Source organism: Phyllobates terribilis, unplaced genomic scaffold (genome assembly GCF_046119375.1).
Source record: "Phyllobates terribilis strain yellow unplaced genomic scaffold, ASM4611937v1 Scaffold_1__5_contigs__length_1240528914, whole genome shotgun sequence".
Lineage (NCBI taxonomy): Eukaryota > Metazoa > Chordata > Amphibia > Anura > Dendrobatidae > Phyllobates > Phyllobates terribilis.
The window spans coordinates 648,549,649-648,567,770 of NW_027362761.1; positions in this window are offsets into that span (position 1 = coordinate 648,549,649).

Below are 18,122 nucleotides of genomic sequence, written 5' to 3' on the forward strand. Positions count from 1 at the left end.
TATTTCAGTGAAAATGCATTGCTACCATTTCTTTATTGCATATTGTCTTATGGAAGTTATATTAATTGCCGTTTCATGTTCTCGTATTATCGATTTCTAATATGTCCCTAGACATATCCTATTTGATTTTTATATACAGTGTGGGCCATTTATATGGATACACCAAAATTAAATGGGAATGGTTGGTGATATCAACTTCCTGTTTGTGGCACATTAGTATATGGGAGGGGGAAAACTTTTCCAGATGGGTGGTGACCATGGCAGCCATTTTGAAGTTGGCCTTTTTGGATCCAACTTTATTTTTTTCAATGGGAAGAGGGTGTAATGACTCGCCCCCTGGGCCGTGGGGCACTCGGAACCGGGCGATAGGGAGACGATGGGGGTAGTAGTGGCAACCCGATCCGTGGCTCAGGGTGGTCAGACCAGTGGTAGTCCTTTAGCAGTCCTAAGTGATGTCCGACTAAGCCACCCGTGGATTGCGGTTATTATGGACGCCGCTGCAGTGCAATCCCCTGAGGCTGATGGTGTGTGCAGCTGAGATTGTATAACTCCCCAAGGGAAGAGTGTAACCCCAGGGCAGTGCAGTGGATGGTGGGGGTGATGATGAAGAGAGTCCCAGTACCGTTAGTGCTGGATGAGCAAGGAATACACAGACAATGTACTGCAGTCCAATGTCTTTTACTCACAGTTCATATGCTCCGGGTCACTTCTGTACAGGCAATGACCGCCCAAGTCGTGCTGCGTCCACCAGGCGAGGGGCTCGGTCAACCCCCAGGCAGTTCAGGAGCATGGCACAGGCCCTTCTTCAATCCTTTCTCTGGCCTGCCTCACCAGTGACCAACTTTTGTCCAGATGCCGCGGACCTGCGCGGGTAAACGTGGGCCCCGTTCCCCGCTGTCCTGTATGGTGCCTTCCTATCAGGTTTGATGAGGTGTCGCACCAATAAATGATCACGACCTCCAGTCTTTGGCTAAGGGTAGTTTCTCCTCCACCAACTTGGGATCCGGTACCCTTAATCTGCCTGACCCTTCACCCGGTATTCTCATGGGTTCTAAGGGTCCCTTCCACCTTCTTGTTCCTGAGCCCTTCTGTTTCTCTATCTCTCCCCCTCCTTTCCTTCTTCTCCTGTTCCTTCTCTTCTCCTCTGTTCCTTCTCTTCTCAGGCCCTGGCCTCTTCTCTAGGCCTGCCTCTGGAGCAGCACTCAGCCTGAGCTGCTGCTCCCTGTCAGCTCTCCTCTCAACTTCTCCTCACAGACTGAACTGAACCTAGATCTAAGATGGCTCCTCCCTTTTATACTTCCCTCTAGAACATGAGCCCAGGTGACCAGCAACCAATGAGCTCCTACCTACGCTCAGGAATCGTCCCCTCCTGCTCCTACAGCACCGGGTTTTCCTCCCCCCTCCCCACTCCAGCCAGGGACATGGTCTGTCGTGCCTGCATTATTATCTAAATGGGAGCACCGTTGAGCTGTCCCCCGGAAATGGGGTGTGTGTGCTGCATGCAGCTACCTGAGCCCTGGTCCATACTCCATCCTTACCCGGGAGTGGAATATCACACCTCTGGCAGAGGTGCAATACCCCTGTAGCGGCCGAACCCTCGGGGCGCTACAGTAACATCCCTGGCGGTGTGCTGGCATGGCTTACCACCTCCCACCATGCAAGACCGCCATCTTACCTATCAGTCCAGGCTGCACACTTTGTTCCAGTACCTGCTGTGTGCATGTCTCTTGTCTGATTGCTTAGGGCGGCGGCGCGGTTAATGCCTTATTCTTATAGTTACTGTGTGCTTACTCCTAATGCGTCACCAGCCTATTGTTGTGAGTCACTGGATACTTAAACCCCCTCCACCAAGTAGGAGGTGCCTGAGCAACACTTTCTTTCAGTGTGTTCTGTGCAACTGAGTTGCCAGGTCCTGTTCTGTATCTTGTCTGTTTCTGCCACCCAGAGGGCTGAGTACCCAGGCCTGTTATTTGTATCTGTGACTTCTAGTCTGTTCCGCCACCCTGGGGGCTGTATACCCAGGCCCGTTGCCTGTATCTATGACTTCTAGTCTGTTTCCGCCACCCTGGGGGCTGTATACCCAGGCCCGTTGCCTGTATCTGTGACTTCTAGTCTGTTTCCACCACCCTGGGGGCTGAGTTCCCAGGCTCATTCCTGTATCTTGTTCCTGGTTCAGTTCCTGTCTGAACAGTGTCCTAGCCTGTTACTTGTTTGTCTCTATGTTCATATCTTTCCTTTTCCTGTAGTGTCTGAACCTGCACCTAGCTCCAACTCGTTGTCTTAGTACTTCTGTTTGTGAGTTTAGTGTCCACTCGCTACTTCATTGTAAGTACCTTGTGTGCATCAGCTTGTCTACCGCACCTGCGTGTTTTGTTCTGCTCTGCTCGTCTACTGCACCTGTGGGTTTTGCTCTGCTCTGCTCGTCTACCTACCGCACCTGCGGGTTTTGCTCTGCTCCGCTCGTCTACCGCACCTGAGGGGTTTTGCTCTGCTCTGCTCGTCTACCGCACCTGCGGGTTTTGCTCTGCTCTGCTCGTCTACCGCACCTGCGGGTTTTGCTCTGCTCTGCTCGTCTACCGCACCTGCGGGTTTTGCTCTGCTCGTCGACTGTACCTGCGGGTTTTGCTCTGCTCTGCTCGTCTACCGCTCCTGCGGGTTTTGCTCTGCTCTGCTCGTCTACCGCACCTGCGGGTTTTGCTCTGCTCAGCTCCTCTACCGCACCTGCGGGTTTTGCTCTGCTCAGCTCGTCTACCGCACCTATGGGTTTTGCTCTGCTCGTCCACCGCACCTGCGGGTTTTGCTCTGCTCTGCTCGTCTACCGCACCTGCGGGTTTTGCTTTGCTTGTCTACCGCACCTGCAGGTTTTGCTCTGCTCTGCTCGTCTACCGCACCTGCGGCTGTGTTCCTGTATCCCAGTCTGTACTGGTCCCTATCCTGCCTGCGTTCCTACCTGCCAGTACCCACCTGTCTGTATACCAGCTGTGCCTGCCAGTACCCACTTGTCTGTATACCAGCCGTGCCTGCCAGTACCCACCTGTCTGCATACCAGCCGTGCCTGCCAGTACCCACCTGTCTGCATACCAGCCATGTCTACCAGTACCCACCTGTCAGTATACCAACCTAACCTGCCTGTTCCTGCATTCCCTGGTGTGGGTCAACAGCTGTGACCGGGGTCTGACCTGGAGTAGCACCTGGTCCCTCTGCTCGGTTCCTCCCTGGTTCACGGAGTCGACTGAGCCGCCGTGCGACCTTGGTCGGACCGATTTGATAGTAAGTCACGCCCCTCCAGGCACTCCTCGGTTCATGGTCCAGTGGGATCACTAACCACGCTCACGCCAGTCTGTCCGGCCGAGTTCGTAACAGAGGGTCATGTCACATCAAACTTATTGAAAATTTTATAAGAAAAACAATGGTGTGCTTGGTTTTAATGTAACTTTATTCTTTCATGAATTTTTTTTCAAGTTCATGACCACTTATAAAATGTGTTCAAAGTGCTGCCCATTGTGTTGGATTGTCAATGCAACCCTCTTCTCCCACTCTTGACACACTGATAGCAACACCGCAGAAGAAATGCTAGCACAGGCTTCTGTTGTTTCAGATGCTGCAAATCTGGGAAACAGGGAAGGGCCGCTTGGAAAAGTAGTGACAGCTGGGAAGCAACGTAGTGTGGGACAGCCCCCGTCAGTTTTTTAAAACTGTCCGTCTTCACCAGTCGGAAACATTTGAAAAGGCCAGGAATTTTGAAATGCTGTCATTTAGGACCAGGGCTCATGGGTGGGTAGGGGGTACTTTTGGTTTATCTTCAGTGTTTGGGGGATGGACAGCTGAACACTTCCATGGGACAGTGTGGAGCTGCTCGGTGACGCTGGTGGTGGTGCTGTCACATCCTCTTTGCAGTGAGCCAGGTGGCCCTTTTGATTAGGATAAGGTTATGTGCCCACGATGCAGAAATGTTCCGGATTTTTCCTGAGCGTTTCTGCATCTCCCTGGCAGAAAAAAACGCATGCGGATTGTACATGCGGATTGTACATGCGGATTGTACATGCGTTTTTCCTGCCAGGGACAAGCGGATGGGAAGCGTTCTTCACATGGATTTCCGCATGCGGGTTGACAAGCGCTTTCCAAGCCATTTTAGCATCACTTGGAAAGTGCTTGTCAACTTGGTCACACTATATAAATCCATGCAAACGGCATGGATTTATATAGTGTGACCATAAAAGAATGGTTAAAAATATAAAAATAAATCTATGCTTACCTTCCGATGGCACCCCGCAGTCTTGCTTCGCTCCGTCCTGGCTGCCGGCAGATCGCGGTACACTGAAGGACCTACCGACATCAGCATCACGTGACCCGTCACATGACTGACGTCAGTGCAGGTCCTTCAGTCCACCGCGATCTGCTGGCATGGGAGAACGAGCGCAGCGGGGGCCGTCAGAAGGTAAATATAACATTTATTTTTTATTTTATTCTTTTTTTCACAGATTCTATGGTACCCGGGTCCGGAGGAGAGTCTCCTGCCCTCCACACCCAGGTAACATCCGCACATTGGAACGGATGGAATGCGCATCTACATATACAGTGATGTGGAATCCATGCGTTCTAATGCAAGTCAATGGCGGCGAAAACGCAGCGCTTCCGCAAAATAATTGGTGGTGCTGCGTTTTTTTCCACAATGATAATCCGCAGCGGAAATTTCCGCAGCATGTGCACAGCACATGCGGATTATCATTGGGGAACATGGCAGACCTTCTACCATGCGTTTTTTAAGTGTTTCTGCAGCGTTTTTGCCGCTGCGGAAACGCTTAAAAAACTCATCGTGGGCACACAGCCTTAGGAGGAAAAGGCCAAGACTGCAGCAGAAGTGGGAGGAGGAGGATCCTCAGATCTTTCCTGGTTTTTCAAGTGTATACTCCATTGCAGCTTTTGCTTGGAATTCAGATACCTCGTCATGCAGGTGGTGCTCAGGTTCAGAACACTTATGCCTCCCTTCAGGCTCTGACTGAACAGCGTGGAAACCACCTGTCTCTTGTCGTCAGCACATTGCCTGAAGAAATACCACGTTAGGGAGCTTCTTTGAGCAGGCTTTGGTGTGCTCAGTTTGTCAGCGTGGTAGGCAGTGGGAGCCGACGTACTGTCTTGGGGCCGGCCACTGTACTTTTGCACCCTGCTAACTTTTGTTGTGCAGCTGGGGCATCTTAGCCACCTTCTCTTTCTCTGAACTGCGCATGTCACACGTATGGTCTTCACTCCATGTGTGGTCATCATTCCCCGCATCACCTTCCACTCACTCTTCACCCCTGCCCTCCTTCCGGGTTTGCACACTGCAGAAAGACGCAGCATTGGCACATATGTTTCGTCATCATCAGAAATGTGCTGCTGTGGTCGTGTGCACTAGCCCTCCCATGTCCTCATCCTTCAACTAAACAAGTGGTTGGGCATCATTGCACTCAATCTCTTCCACTTATGGTGCAGGGCCAAGTGGATGGCCCACTGAACCGCAGCCAGCGGAGTTATCAATAAGCAGAAGTGACCATACCTTCTAACTTTTAAAGAAGGAAAAGAGGGTCAAAGTTTAAATTTTTAAACCAAGCCCCTAACCACACACACATCCACGCCCCAGCCACACCTATTCAACATTGCCGATCACATTGTTTTACAATTAAAAACAGAAAAAATAAATATTTCCAACAAGTAAGGAATTAAAATATAAATGCAAACTCTAAATAAGAATATTTCAAACTACAAAATTTTACTTTAAAGCAGATCTGTCATGTAAAAGCTGCACTTTACATGACAGGTAAAAATATTGTGCTTTTGGTTAATAGGAGCATTAGATAATACAGTCAACTTATTGTTCTGCATGTCTGCTGAACTCTTGAGAAGCATTATCCTCACCTCCTCTTAACAGTGAAGTCAAATGAAGCCACATAATCACTGGCAGGAGCGGTCCGTGACCACTCTGTCAGCAGAGATCGGTGCTGGGCAGAACAGGCAGGTAGTTAGCAACTTACTGCCTGTAAATTCTTTGTCCTTAAGACGAAATATACAAAAGTTCCGGATAGCCCCTTTAATTGCCCCATCGACAGCATGTTATTATTTGTGCGATTTTGGCCTTAAAAGAGTGTGGACGTGTCATGTTAAGGCTATGTTCACGTTGTGTTTTTGCCACTCATCAGTTGCTCCATCTGGGCTTCTATCTGAAGCCCTGAAAAATGGGATAATAGCACAATCTCTGACGGGGCTATTGATCTTTAGGAGTCAGATGGAGTCACCTTGTGCTTTATCTGACCTCACTTTTAGCAGTGTCCACCTTTCTGAGCCGTGCACAAAACCATAGTTGAAAGCACTTGCAAAAACACACACACCTTTTTATAATTATAAGGGGTCGCTCACACTGCCGGAAAACATGGCTGAGTGCTCTCCGATCAGATAGCACTCAGCCAAATGTTATACTATGGGGCAGTGCAAATCTGCAATTTTTTTCTCATGCCGATTCAGGGCATGCTGTTAGTACATCCAATATTCGGATCATGCGCACGCACACAAGTCTATGGGTGCAAGTGAAACATCGGACTCTCTCTCTAGAACATACGCACGTGAACGTGGCCCTAATGTTGAGGTACACTCTACCGTCTGAAATGACATTGGGTGTGGAGAGACAACTGAATACTGGGCAGTAGACAGTAGCGAAGCTACTGGGTGGCAAAATGGGTGGTGTCCCCGGGTCCCGCGCTCTGAGGGGGCCCACCTGGAACTATGCGTGTGCAGCACGCCGATACAGTTACTCTACGGGGCAGAGCAGGGAGACTCTGCCTACGGTGGGGGGGGGCGTTATACTACAGACTCTGCCTAAGGGGGGAGTATTATGCTACAGACTCTGCCTATGGGGGGGCATTATACTACAAACTCTGCCTATGGGGGAGCTTTATACTACAGACTCTGCCTATGGGGGGGAGAATTATACTACAGACTCTGCCTATGGGGGGAGCATTATGCTACAGACTCTGCCTATGGGGGGGCATTATACTACATACTCTGCCTACGGAGTGCATTATAGTACAGACTCTGCCTACGGAGTGCATTATAGTACAGACTCTGCCTATGGGGGGAGCATTATACTGCAGACTCTGCCTATGGGGGGGCATTATACTGCAAACTCTGCCTATGGGGGGGCATTATACTACAGACTCTGCCTTTGGGGGGGGAATTATACTACAGACTCTGCCTATGGAGGGGAGCATTATGCTACAGACTCTGCCTATGGGGGGGGCATTATACTACAGACTCTGCCTATGGGGTGCATTATAGTACAGACTCTGCCTATGGGTGGGAGCATTATACTACTAACTCTGACTATGGGGGGGAGCATTATATTACAGACTCTGCCTATGGGGGGAGCATTATGCTACAGACTCTGCCTATGTGGGGAGCATTATACTACAGTCTCTGCCTATGGGGGGGCATTATACTACATACTCTGCCTATGGAGTGCATTATAGTACAGACTCTGCCTATGGGGGGAGCATTATACTACAGACTCTGCCTATGGGGGGGCATTATACTGCAAACTCTGCCTATGGGGGGGCATTATACTACAGACTCTGCCTATGGGGTGCATTATAGTACAGACTCTGCCTATGGGTGGGAGCATTATACTACAAACTCTGCCTATGGGGGGAGCATTATATTACAGACTCTGCCTATGGGGGGAGCATTATGCTACAGACTCTGCCTATGGGGGGAGAATTATACTACAGTCTCTGCCTATGGGGGGGGCATTATACTACAGACTCTGCCTATAGGGGGGAGCATTATACTACAGACTCTGCCTATGAGGGGGAGCATTATACTACAGACTGCCTATGGGGGGAGCATTATACCACAGACTCTGCCTATAGGTGGGAGCATTATACTACAGACTCTGCCTATGGGGCGGTTTATTATACTATATGAAGGACTATGGGGGTGCTTTATACTATATGGAGGACTATCTGGTGCATTATACAATATGTAGGCTAGTTATACAGTGTGGGGATTACAGTTAGGGACATACACCATGGGTGATAATGTGGGGTCTTTGCACAGTGTGGGCGCCATCACACAGTGTGGGAGCCATCAGTTTGGAGGCTACTAAGGTGTCAGTATACTGTGTGGGGGGTACTATACAGTGAGGCGGAATTATACTGTGTATAAGAGAGCATCATACTGTGTAGAGGGGAGCTGTACATGGAGGAGACTCAGGACATTATTAAATGTTAAGTGGGCACTTATTGTTATAGGGTAACTGCATCCACTATCTGGGTGTGCCACCGTAGTTGTAATCAGGGTTACCTGGTTAGGGGCCCACTCGGAAGTTTCGCCCCCCCTGAACCAAAACCCTAGCTACGCCTATGGCAGTAGAGTTAGGACAGAGACAAACTGCCGTATTTTTCGTGTGAGGATCGCATAGTAAACCTTGTAGTGGCTGTTGGCTCTCCTGACCTAAGCTTGACAGTTGCATAGAAATCCATCATGCGGTCATGTTCAGGTCACGCGAGGTGCCAACCAGGTGCGATGCGATCCTCGCAAGAGTTATACGGCAGTGTGCCTCTGCCCTTAAAGTAACTGTCTACTACTCAGACAACCCCTTCTTAATTACTATATTCCACCTTGTAAAATAAAAACAGTCCGTACTCACCTCCGGTTCTGGCATTGTTCCATCATTGTTGGCGCCAGGTCTCATGTAATGTTATGCCACATGAGCCCTGCAGCCAATCAGCGGCTGCTAATAGACCGCTGCACTCTCATTTCCTTTGTCTGAACCTTGGATAAATCAAAGTAGTGAGAGTTCAGCACAATAGCAGCCTCTGATTGACGTTATACCACGTGAGTCCCAAGAAACCCAGCACCAACATCACTGGAACTGTGCCAGAAAGAAAAATGAGTATAGGGTATTTTTCTTTTACAAGGGGGACTACGTTATTTTACAAGAGGTTGCCCAGATAGTGGACAATCCCTTTAATATATGATAAAATGTATTTTTTGTCTTAAAGGGATTGTCCACTCCTATAACAATCCCTTCTTGATCTAAATGTTTGGCCCCAATAAAATAAAAAAGCTTATACTCACCTCCAATGCTGAAGCCGTTCCAGCAGTGCCAGTACTCGCGGTCCTGGGGCTCCTGTGCTGTTGTTGTGACACATGAGCCCTGTACCCAATCAGCGCTGACGTCACTGTCCCCACCTTCGCATGAACTAAACATGAAGAGGAAGTCCTGGCTGCAGCTGAAGTCTGACTTCAACTCGTACAAAGGCAGAGACACTGATTGGGCGCCGGGCTTACGTGTCGCAACACTGCATAAGAGTGCCAACACCGCTGGAATGGCGTCAGCACAGGAGGTGAGTATAAGTTTTTTTATTTTACCGGTGCCAAATATTTAGATCAAGAACGGGTTGTCCTAGTAGTGTCCAAGGCTTGACGTTAATATCAAACTTTTGAATTCTCACAGCGCCTGAACTGTGCCCTGAGAGGATTCTCCAGTGTTGTGAGTGGACGGTTAAGTATCTTCAAATTTCTTCGATATGACTTGCGTTACTTTGTGAAAAGTGGTGAACATTTTGCAATTTTCAAACCTTTGAATAAACATGCCCTTAAATCAGAGAGATATGTCACACAAAATAGTTAATAAATAATAGTGTTGAGCGAGCACTAAAATGCTCAGGTGCTCGAAGCTCGGGCCGAGCTCACCGTGATACTCAGGTGCTCGACCCGAGCAACGAGCCCAATGTTAGTCTATGGGAGACCCGAGCATTTTTGCGGCGGCACCCCCGGCAGTCTGTAGAAAGCCTAAAAAGTGCCCATAACGATAGTGTCAGTGCTCAAATTACATGGGGACAGCATGGGCATTGCCCCAGGAAGCATTTCTGACCCCCAGGTCACTGCTGTCAACAACGTGGTCAGAGGTATTAAGCCACTTTTACGGGCTCACAATAAAACGTTCAAAAACGAAACTGAAACGGTTTTCCTGTGAAATATGTTAAGGAACATCCTTTCCAGGGTAATGACTTGTGTATAAGGTAAAATAAATAATCAAAAACAAAAATACTCCTCCACACCTTGGGCTATGTTCACAAGTAGCATTTTTTATGCGTTTTTGCAATTTTGTATTGCTTTCAACCATGACAAATGCATTCACCGGGAAATGTCATTTTAACATTTTACAATCTTATCTGGCCATGTGCTGTGTGACACATGCATACAGTGCTGAAACGACATGGGAACAGCATGGGGAAGACCCCTGGAAGCATCGCTGACACCCAGGTCACTGCCTAAAAGTGTGCCCATCTGAAGTGATCCTTGCCGCATCAGAAGATGCAGACTTGCAACCATCCCCGTGCAAGTCCTTGTCCCAGGGCAGTGTTCAATTGTACCTCCCACATTCCTTCCAATGCAAGCGCAAGTATGCAGCCTGCCACCCACCCACCCCCAGGCTGCAATACAATACTGCTAGATTGCACTTGAAATTGGGCCTTTTAGGCATGTGGAGGCAAACGGGTGTCCATATTCGGTCCCCAGCCGCCCCGCGGCCAGGTGTCCAAACACGGTCCCCAGCCGCTTAGGGGCGGCCGGGTGTCCATAAACGGTCCCCAACCGCCCCTATTTATCTTTGGAACTTCCCCCCACACTTTTCTTAGCCCGGCCTGCTTTAGGGCAGCAATGGACGAGCCCACCAGAGAACCAGACTCCTCCGGTGGGCCCTGGCTTCTCTATCAAGGGAGTTGAGAGTGCCAAGGTGAGGAGCATGATGATGATGATAGAAGTTAGCATCTGCTTTGTTTTCTTGGAATGCAGTAGCGGCTAGGCCTGAGGTGGTCAGCGTTTTGGCGCATATCCTACCTCCTTCGAGGATTGCTGGATGTTTTCCTGCTACTATCCCAGTTCTATAACTCCCGTTAAAACAAAGCTTCAGGTGATGAATGATGGATGAGGTGGTGGCAAAGGAGAAAGAGCAGGAGGAACAGGGACCATTCACATCAATATCAGGCCAGTCAACCACACATGTCTTGTAGGATATGTTTATGTACCAAAAGGAGCGGTTCGGCTACATAGTTATAGGGTATACAGTGAGTGCAATGCCTACCAAAAATTTCGAGGCACTCCAATGCCCCTTGGAAGTGACATGGAGGTCAGAGGGCCTTAACTAAACCGTTTTTTCCATTTATAGCAACTGGGTCTCCTGTGCACTGTTGGCCTAAGCAGTGAATGGAAGGCTTTCCAAAAATTATGAGGAACTGCAATGCCCCTTGAAAGAGACAGGGATTACAGCATACTAAAAACCTTCTACCCATTATTGGGGCGTCGGTCTCCCTTAGTGTTCGCCTATGCATTGAAAAGGAAAAGCTGACTAAAATTAGGAGGAAATGCAATGCCCGTTGGAAGAATGCTGGAGTTCGCCGTGGAATAAAAAGACAATATCAATGCCCCTGGGAAAAGTGGTGGAGGTCGCAGTAGCTTAACAAGACGGTTTTAATGCCCCTTGGAAGAGACGTGGAGGTCGCAGTGGAATAAAAAGACAATATCAATGCCCCTGGGAAAAGCGGAGGAGGTCGCAGTAGCTTAACAAGACAGTTTTAATGCCCCTTGGAAGAGACGTGGAGGTCGCAGTAGCTTAACAAGACGGTTTTAATTCCCCTGGGAAAAGTGGTGGAGGTCGCAGTGGAATAAGAAGACAATATCAATGCCCCTGGGAAAAGTGGTGGAGGTCGCAGTAGCTTAATAAGACAGTTTTAATGCCCCTTGGAAGAATGGTGGAGGTCGCAGTAGCTTAACAAGACGGTTTTAATGCCCCTTGGAAGAGAAGTGGAGGTCCCAGTGGAATAAAAAGACAATATCAATGCCCCTGGGAAAAGTGGAGGAGGTCGCAGTGGCTTAACAAGACAGTTTTAATGCCCCTTGGAAGAGACGTGGAGGTCGCAGTAGCTTAACAAGACGGTTTTAATTCCCCTGGGAAAAGTGGTGGAGGTCGCAGTGGAATAAGAAGACAATATCAATGCCCCTGGGAAAAGTGGTGGAGGTCGCAGTAGCTTAACAAGACAGTTTTAATGCTCCTTGGAAGAATGGTGAAGATCGCAGTAGCTTAACAAGATGGTTTTAATGCCCCTGGGAAAAGTGGTGGAGGTCGCAGTAGCTTAACAAGACAGTTTTAATGCCCCTTGGAAGAATGGTGGAGGTCGCAGTAGCTTAACAAGATGGTTTTAATGACCCTGGGAAAAGTGGTGGAGGTCGCAGTAGCTTAACAAGACAGTTTTAATGCCCCTGGGAAAAGTGGTGGAGGTCGCAGTAGCTTAACAAGACAGTTTTAATGCTCCTTGGAAGAATGGTGGAGGAGGTCGCAGTAGCTTAACAAGACTGTTTTAATGCCCCTTGGAAGAATGGTGGAGGTCGCAGTAGCTTAACAAGATGATTATAATGCCCCTGGGAAAAGTGGTGGAGGTCGCAGTAGCTTAACAAGACAGTTTTAATGCCCCTGGGAAAAGGGGTGGAGGTCGCAGTGGAAAAAAAAGACAATATCAATGCCCCTGGGAAAAGTGGTACAGGTCGCAGTAGCTTAACAAGACAGTTTTAATGCCCCTTGGAAGAATGGTGGAGTTCGTAGTGGAATAAAAGGACAATATCAATGCCCCTTGAGAAAGTGGTGGAGGTCGCAGTAGCTTAACAAGATGGTTTTAATGCCCCTTGGAAGAGACATGGAGGTCGCAGTAGCTTAACAAGACTGTTTTAGTGCCCCTTGGAAGAGACGTGAAGGTCGCAGTAGCTTAACAAGATGGTTTTAATGCCCCTTGGAAGAGACGCGGAGGTCGCAGTAGCTTAACAAGACAATTTTAATGCCCCTGGGAAAAGTGGTGGAGGTCGCAGTGGAATAAAAAGGCAATATCAATGCCCCTTGAAAATTTGGTGGAGGTCGCAGTAGCTTAACAAGATGGTTTTAATGCCCCTTGGAAGAATGGTGGAGTTCGCAGTGAAATAAAAAGACAATACCAATGCCCCTTGAAAAAGTGGTGGAGGTCGCAGTGGCTTAACAAAACAGTTTTAATGCCCCTTGGAAGAGACATGGAGGTCGCCGTGGAATAAAAAACCAATATCAATGCCCCTGGGAAAAGTGGTGGAGGTCGCAGTAGCTTAACAAGACGGTTTTAATGCCCCTTGGAAGAGACGTGGAGGTCGCAGTGGAATAAAAAGACAATATCAATGCCCCTGGGAAAAGCGGAGGAGGTCGCAGTAGCTTAACAAGACAGTTTTAATGCCCCTTGGAAGAGACGTGGAGGTCGCAGTAGCTTAACAAGACGGTTTTAATTCCCCTGGGAAAAGTGGTGGAGGTCGCAGTGGAATAAGAAGACAATATCAATGCCCCTGGGAAAAGTGGTGGAGGTTGCAGTAGCTTAATAAGACAGTTTTAATGCCCCTTGGAAGAATGGTGGAGGTCGCAGTAGCTTAACAAGACGGTTTTAATGCCCATTGGAAGAGACGTGGAGGTCCCAGTGGAATAAAAAGACAATATCAATGCCCCTGGGAAAAGTGGAGGAGGTCGCAGTAGCTTAACAAGACAGTTTTAATGCCCCTTGGAAGAGACGTGGAGGTCGCAGTAGCTTAACAAGACGGTTTTAATTCCCCTGGGAAAAGTGGTGGAGGTCGCAGTGGAATAAGAAGACAATATCAATGCCCCTGGGAAAAGTGGTGGAGGTCGTAGTAGCTTAACAAGACAGTTTTAATGCTCCTTGGAAGAATGGTGGAGATCGCAGTAGCTTAACAAGATGGTTTTAATGCCCCTGGGAAAAGTGGTGGAGGTCGCAGTAGCTTAACAAGACGGTTTTAATGCCCCTTGGAAGAATGGTGGAGGTCGCAGTAGCTTAACAAGATGGTTTTAATGACCCTGGGAAAAGTGGTGGAGGTCGCAGTAGCTTAACAAGACAGTTTTAATGCCCCTGGGAAAAGTGGTGGAGGTCGCAGTAGCTTAACAAGACTGTTTTAATGCACCTGGGAAAAGTGGTGGAGGTCGCAGTGGAAAAAAAAGACAATATCAATGCCCCTGGGAAAAGTGGTAGAGGTCACAGTAGCTTAACAAGACGGTTTTTATGCTCCTTGGAAGAATGGTGGAGTTCGCAGTGGAATAAAAAGACAATATCAATGCCCCTTGAAAAAGTGGTGGAGGTCGCAGTAGCTTAACAAGATGGTTTTAATGCCCCTTGGAAGAGACATGGAGGTCGCAGTAGCTTAACAAGACTGTTTTAGTGCCCCTTGGAAGAGACGGGAAGGTCGCAGTAGCTTAACAAGACGGTTTTAATGCCCCTTGGTAGAGACGTGGAGGTCGCAGTAGCTTAACAAGACAATTTAATGCCCCTGGGAAAAGTGGTGGAGGTCGCAGTGGATTAAAAAGACAATATCAATGCCCCTTGAAAATTTGGTGGAGGTCGCAGTAGCTTAACAAGATGGTTTTAATGCCCCTTGGAAGAATGGTGGAGTTCGCAGTGAAATAAAAAGACAATACCAATGCCCCTTGAAAAAGTGGTGGAGGTCGCAGTAGCTTAACAAGACAGTTTTAATGCCCCTTGGAAGAGACCTGGAGGTCGCAGTGGAATAAAAAGACAATATCAATGCCCCTGGGAAAAGTGGAGGAGGTCGCAGTAGCTTAACAAGACAGTTTTAATGCCGCTTGGAAGAGACGTGGAGGTCGCAGTAGCTTAACAAAACGGTTTTAATTCCCCTGGGAAAAGTGGTGGAGGTCACAGTGGAATAAGAAGACAATATCAATGCCCCTGGGAAAAGTGGTGGAGGTCGCAGTAGCTTAACAGGACAGTTTTAATGCCCCTTGGAAGAATGGTGGAGGTCGCAGTAGCTTAACAAGACGGTTTTAATGCCCCTGGGAAAAGTGGTGGAGGTCGCAGTAGCTTAACAAGACAGTTTTAATGCCCCTTGGAAGAATGGTGGAGGTCGCAGTAGCTTTACAAGACGGTTTTAATGCACCTGGGAAAAGTGGTGGAGGTCGCAGTGGAATAAAAATACAATATCAATGCCCCTGGGAAAAGTGGTGAAGGTCGAAGTGATTTAAAAAGACGGTTTTCATGCCCCTTGGAAAAATGGTGGAGTTCGCAGTGGAATTAAAAGAATTTCAGCAGCAGAAGGGAAGGAAAGGAGACACAGATCCATTGCTAGTGGGTAGGCGGAGCCCCACAGGATAGTTCACCTCAGAGTAGAAAAAGTGACGACCGGCCCATCCAGCTTAGGCTCCTCCTACTCCTATGTCCTTCAGTTTAAAATTTGAGGTCGCAGAGGATAGTCGCTGCCTTTGCAGCTCCTCAGAAGAATTTTTTATTTTACATCCGGAGACCTGGACCCCCCGTGGTCTAGAGGTCCCAGGGGGTCTCGGCGCTGCTGGGACCCCTGACCCTCCCCTGGCGGATCTGCGTACCCACTAAGGAGGTCACCGCAGAAGCCTGCCGGCCCTGGGGGATACAGGGCGCTCCCTGGCGGAGACGCACACCGCTTCTGTGGGGTCCCTGCCTGCTCAGCCGTGGCAGGGAGCAAAGGGCCATGGCGCCACACATCCCTGGGGGTCCCTGTGGCGCTCAGCTGGGTAAGTGCTCATTAAGTCTGAGTGCTTCAGCGGCTGCTGCGGCAGCCGCTCTTACTGTACAAATGGTTACTGCAGTTTTGTCCGTTACAGGGGATATCTCCGCTGCATTCGGCGTTTGGAGATCTCTCTGCTAGCAGGGGAGCAGGGACGGGGGAGCGCAGGCTCCTTTGGCGACAGTGGGGGGCGTGGCTTCGCGCTTCTCTGCTGCCTGTCACTTATCGTCAGACAGGAAGCGCCCGGAAAGCGCGCGCTGGAGCTGTCCGGCCCCTTCTTCTTCTCTTAACTGTGGCCGGCGTCCATTACCACGTGCAGCGCCTCCTGCTCCCTACTCCCCGCTCTCTACACCTTCCCAGAGAAGAGCAGTCATCGCGGCCAGCTGGTGAGTCACTTCTGCCTTTTAAAGCAGAAGGTTCCGTTTGCTTACTATTGCAGTGCAGGGCACCTTACTGCTGGCCTGTTAAGGCAGACAGGATGTGCTATATCCGGCGCTGCTATCTCCCTGCTGAGGAGGCTCTGGGACTCGCACACCTCTGTCCTTTTTAAGGCGTGGTCAGCAGCATTAACCCCTTCTGAGGGGTCTGGACTCATCAAGGCAGTTAACCTGTTCTGGAGTGCATGCTTCTGGGATCAGTCTGTTAGGTTAACTTTTGCTCTGCAGGCAGCTGGGCTTTCTCCCTCTAGGAGGAGCTTTAACCCTTCAGTGCTTGGTGATTTTTTTGTGAGGAACAGGCTGTGGTAGCGGAATCACACTTCCTCGGTTACTGTACCCATTGTAAGGGGTTATTACCGCCTTATCCGCGACGCTCGCAACTGTGTGGGGGCATGTCGGATCAGGGACCAGGGGGCGCGGACCTCTGTCCTGGTCCGCTTCAGGATCGGTCACGCGTATCTGATACGCCGGGGTCTTCGACGGCGTCAGGTTAGACACTGGTCGGGGGTCTCAATGATGTTAAAGTGGAAGCGCTCACACGCTCCATTGACAGTCTGTCGGACTTCCTGGGTCATTGGGTCTCAGCTAAGTCCCAATAGACGTCACGAGGCAAGAAGCGCCACAGGCCTGTGGTGGCGCCGTCTCCTCCGTGCAGTGCGTCGGAGGCTTCAGAATCACCGACAGACTCTGTTGGTGAGATCTCCGATTCTGATGAAGAGGATCAGCAGGGTCACTCTGCTTCGCTTTCGGGCCGCGTGGACGCTTTTATTGGGGCTATGCGGGTAGCGTTACAGCTGTCTAAAGAGGTGACGAGGCGCCCTGGCAAGTCGGCCCGGCTGTATCAGGAGTCGCGTCGGGCTCGTTCGACGCTGCCGGCGCACGATGAACTTAACGAGGCGGTGGAGAAGGATCGCCTGTGTCCGGATAAACGCTTCCAGGGGATGCGTTTTTTTTTATGCCCTGTACCCCTGCTCTACGGAGATGATCGCTAATTGGGTCCCCTCGCCTGAAGTGGACGTGCCATTGTCTCAGCTGAGCAAATCCTCTTTGCTGCCTGTTAAAGGGAAGGCGAGTCTACAGGACCCGCTGGACAGAAGGACGGAGTTAGCGGCGAAGTTCATCTACGAGGCCGCGGGTCATGGATTCCGAGTAGAGATGAGCGTTGTTCTACTCGAACTGTTCGCCAATCTCAAATTCGAGCTGTTTTGGGCGGTGTTCGAGCCGTTCGGCGAACACGAACAATTTGAGAAAAATTCGGCTGTTCGAGGTTATGTTCGATAACTGTTCGTGCACCAAAATCATAACTGGATTTTTTCTCAGTAATGATGAAAATTAATGTTAATACGCAGTTTGAGTGTACAGCGGGGTGGGGGGAGGGGCAGGGGATGGATCTCTGCAGGAACAATGAAGATCTCCATTTTTTTTTTCTCTTTCCCGCATTTACAGTGGGGAGGTGCAATCTGTCAGCCTATCAGCAGCGCACACACGGAGCGAAGTGCTTTTTTTCACACAAGCAAGGGCATGTGTCATTGGCAGTGTATGTCACATGTCCTTGCCCTATAAGACCAAGCCATTTTCCCCGTCGCCACCATTTTCTCACTGCTGCAGCTGCGTGTTAGACGGCACCGCTGTTGCTGTGTGCGCTATACCTTGTTAATTTCAAGCCAATTTTCTCACAAGTCTACAGATAGCTTGGGAGTAGGGAATAGTTGTGATTGCAGTCCTTTTAAGGACTAGGTTACAGCATTTCCTACGACTTTTATCAGGCAGGTCTGTGCTCTTAAATAGATAGATTGTGGGAGTAAAGACTAATTGTAATTGGAGTCCTTTTCAGGACTAGGTTACATCAGTTCCTATCAGTTTTTGCCAGGCAGGTCTGTGCCAGTGCTGTGCAAGTTTTTTTCACAGCATTTGGCTGAATCTAGCAAAGCTAATCCTTTTTGGCCTATTGCAGAGTGTGTTAGTCAGTGGAGTAGCCTATCTGTGTTGCAAGATATACCACCTGTGTATAGAATACCAATTTTTTTACTGCACCTAGTGAAGTAAAATCTTTTGGGCATAGCATCATTCTATTAGTCCATC